The sequence below is a fragment of the Coenobita brevimanus genome, chromosome 116 (genome assembly GCF_032717465.1).
Source record: "Coenobita brevimanus isolate Jiangsu-jjx chromosome 116, ASM3271746v2, whole genome shotgun sequence".
NCBI lineage: Eukaryota > Metazoa > Arthropoda > Malacostraca > Decapoda > Coenobitidae > Coenobita > Coenobita brevimanus.
Window position 1 is genome coordinate 18,300,944 of NC_137069.1, and position 4,449 is coordinate 18,305,392.

The window sequence follows — 4,449 nt, forward strand, 5'->3', positions numbered from 1 at the left end:
GGAGAGGAATATGGACGACAACGTATGTGGTGAGAAGAGTGGCTTCGAGAACAGGATAATAATATTCAAGGGAGGAGTAAGGGAGGACTGGGGAGAGACCGAAGGTGGAGTGAGCCCATTCCAGGACAGAACGGAGAGCTGAGACTGGTACTAAGTCGGCAGTGCACGTCCATTGATAGCATCGACCAGGATACGAACCAAGGTAGAGACTTGAGACAGGAGAGAGTCAACGGCCAGTTGGAGATTATCCATGATGAGTTTGAGGTAGAAGAAGAAAATGTGTCAATGAGCTCAGTGAATCTGTTACTTATGCATTGCAACTGCCAGGAGAGTGGGGAGGAAAAGGTTATAGAGATACTCATTCGGGTTGTGTGTCCCCATGAGGGCCGTGAGATGGTTCCTGAGTCCGTGGAGCTGGTGCGCGTAGGCAGGTAGGGCAATGGCTACGTCGGCCAGGGGTGCAAGATCGTAGCGCAAGGAGACCTCGCCTCCTGAGCCGACCAAGGCCCCGGGACGTACTCCACCATCGTCCTGACCTGACCCAGACCCCAGGAGGGTCAGCACTGCCAGCAGGGAGAGCGCTTACATCGTACCTAGAAAATCAGGGTAGAGTTAATGGGGGAGGTTGTGAAAAGGTTGATGGGCAGAGTGCAGTTTGGACTGATATTGATTGGTTGATGAATGAGCAGGTGGAGATGGAGAGGAAGGAGACTGAGGGATAGGTGGAGACAGAGTAGATTGAGGGATAGGAGGAGGGGAAGAGGGGCCAGGAGGTTGTGTAAGTGACTCTTCCAACACGAGGCCACGGGGTGCTCGCTTTAAGTCATCGACGTGGACCCATCTGGTGTCCCTAGTGGACAGGTCCTGGAGGTGAAATTTGTTGCCTTGTTGAGTGAGGACGCGGTAGGGCCCTGTAAATTTGTCATCCAACTTAGAGGAACGTGCATGGGAATGAGCAAAGACAAGATCGCCTACATTGATAGTGATAGGAGAGGCGGACTTATGTTGGTGCTGCAGCATGTCCTCCTGAGAGGAAGCCAAAGTGGATTGGACATACTGGTGGATTGTCTGGAAGTTGGCCAATTTTAGTTTAACATAATCATCCATGTTGTAGATGGGTTCTGGTTTTGAGGATAAGAGAGAGTATGGGAGGTCCTTGTCAAAACCAAAGAGGACGAAGAAGGGAGATTCAGCAATGGATGCATTGATGGAACTATTGATGGAGGATGCCACTTGGGGAATCCAGTCATCCCAGGACGAACTATGGGAGCCTAGATGTCTGGAAGTTGGCCAATTTTAGTTTAACATAATCATCCATGTTGTAGATGGGTTCTGGCTTTGAGGATAAGAGAGAGTATGGGAGGTCCTTGTCAAAACCAAAGAGGACGAAGAAGGGAGATTCAGCAATGGATGCATTGATGGAACTATTGATGGAGGATGCCACTTGGGGAATCCAGTCATCCCAGGACGAACTATGGGAGCCTAGATGTCTGAGGCACTCTAAGATTTTTCGGTTGTGGCGTTCTACAAGGCCATTGGAAGCCGGATGGTTAGGCACGACATTGCACTTACTGATATGAAAGTGGCGACAGATCTCACCTAGAAGGCTATTGTTGAATTCTGTACCGTTGTCAGTAAGAATGGTATGAGGGGTACTGAATGGGCAAATTACGTGATCTACAAAGGCACGGGCAACGCTCTTCGCGGTCTTGTCGGAGAGGGGGACGAGGACACAGTAGCGGGAGAAGTGGTCGACCGCTACGAACAAGTACTCAGCGCCAGATTCTGTGAGAGGTAGTTTTAAGAGATCGATTGAGACAGTTTCCCATGGTCGTGATGGGATTGGGTATTGTAAGAGAGGTGCTGGTAAGCCGGTTGATCCTTTGTGGCGGTGGCAGGAGAGGCAAGAGTCACAGTGGGCATTGATATCGCGGCACATGGTTGGCCAATAGTATTTGAGACGTGCTTGGTGCAAGCATCGGTCTTTGCCTGGATGGGAAGCTTGAGGTGTATTATGAACAATATGAAGAACCTTTGGTATCAGGGCAGTGGGGACAACAAGTTGGCGTACTTCGCGATTGGGCATATCTTTACCTGTTAGCAGTGTTTTCCTGTACAAGAGATCATCATCTAGCATGAACTCATCTAGTGATACTGGCAGAGTAGGTAAGGTCGAGGCATCGCCAGATTCTAGGAAATAAATGACTTTGGACCACATGGGGTCTTGGCGTTGAAAGTTTCGAACAACTTCTGACGTTAGTGTAGTATTTTCAGTTACTTCAGGCTGCAGTGATGTTATAGCTGCTGCTACGTGACGTGAGAGTGCGTCTGCGACTACATTCAACTTGCCTGGTACATATTGAAAAGTGGGATTAAAGTCCTGGATGATGATAGACCATCTAGCTAGTCTACCTGTTAGGTTGCAATTCTTGAACAAATCACATAGTGGAAGGTGGTCTGTTTGGATATGCACTGGATAACCATAGACTATATCTCTGAAATGTTTCAAGGACCAGATTACCGCTAGCGCTTCGAGATCTGTGACACTGTAGTTACGTTCAGCGGTTGTAAGGGAGCGACTAGCATATGCTATTACGCGCTTCCTTGATGCTTCATCGAGTTGCATCAAAACGGCACCAAGTCCAGTGCCTGAGGCGTCTGTGCAGAGAAGGAAGGGTGTGGTATAATCAGGGAACGCTAGAATAGGGGCATTTACAAGAGCTGTCTTTAGCTTTTGGAAAGCCTGTGACTGGTCGTTAGTCCAAACAAAGGGCACATTCTGCTTGAGTAAGTGGGTCAGAGGAGCGGCAATCTTCGCATAATCCCGGATAAAGAGACGATAATAGCCACTGAGGCCCAGGAAACTTCGTACAGCGTCGGTAGTGGTAGGTTCTGGGAAGTTAATGATCGCCTTAGTTTTATCCTCATTAGTATGAATGCCTTGTGCATCTACGACATGGCCTAGGAATTTGATTTTCTTTCGCAGGAAGTCAAATTTACTGAGATTGATTTTCAGGCCTGCGAGCTGGAGGCGTTCAAAGACTTGCTGGAGTTTGGTAAAATGATCAGGGATGGATTTACTCACAACAAGGATATCATCTAGGTAAGCAAAAAGAGGTGTCCCATCATACCGCTGAAGACTGAATGGATAAGTCGCATGAACACGGAAGGAGCATTTCTCAGACCAAAAGGGAGTCTCTTAAACTGAAAATGTCCGGAAGGGGTGCTAAAGGCTGTGACTGAGCGAGAGGATTCTTCCATTTCGACCTGCCAGTACCCGCTGAGGAGGTCTAAAGATGAAAAGACTACGTTATTGTCACCAAGGGATTCTAGCAAATCAGTGAGGACAGGTAACGGGAAACGATCTGGAACGGTGACAGAATTGACCTTATGATAGTTGACTACTGGTCTAAAGTTGCCGTCCTTCTTTGGTACTAAGAAAAGTGGACTATTCCATGGACTGACGGAGGGTTCAGTAATGTCCTGGTCTAACATGTTCTGTACCATTTGATCTGTTTGCTTTCTCTGGCTGTGAGGCAATCGATACACTGGTATGTAAATCGGCTGAGTTCCTGGGAGTAGGTCAATCGTATGTTTGACAAGGTCTGTTCTACCCATCGGTTCACCGGGTAAGGCAACCACGTTTCTGTACGAGGTCAGAAGGTCGAGGAGTTGAGGCGTATGTTCTGGGAAATCTGTGCAAGTGAGATGTGAGAGCATATCAGGTGAATGCGTCGGCGCAGATCCCGTAGAGTTAATAGTACATACACCGATTGGCGTATCATCAGTCTGAATAGTAGGAATTGAGGAATCCTGGCACACCTTTATGGCCACTGGGTATACTAGGAAGTCTCCAATCTTTACACCACTTTTAAGTTTTAGTGGAGCATTTGTGACATTGAGCAAGTACAGGTAGCATAAACTGTCCTCTAAGACTGTACACCACGCTGACTCTTAAGTCAAGCCATTCACACAACACGTCTCAGGTAGGGTTAGTACATCCACTCCTTCTTTCGCACTGGCAACACAAACAGAGACTTTGGTGAACTCATGCGGTAACAAAATTGTGCACGTATTCGTTACTGCACGTTTCGTCTCTGCGTGTTCGAGAAGATCATGCAGACTGTGTGAGGTAGGTAACTGAGACATGTCTGAGTCAGCGATAGTGTTGTCGGGAGAGGATGTAAGAGCCATGTTCGAGGGCTGAGATGATGTATCAGGGGACACTGAGGAATTTATGTCCTTGCTCGCAGTCAGTAAAGGAATGATCTCTGTATTCTCAGATGATGATAGTGGTGGTTTGGGCTGGGTTGGACTTTTTGGTAGTGATAGGGACAGAGGTAATTGAAGGACTGATTTGATCGTAAGAACAGGACGGGGACATTCCATAGTGTAAACCGGGAATCCAGAAATGTCTATACTACCACAAGCAGGTAATAATGCAATGGA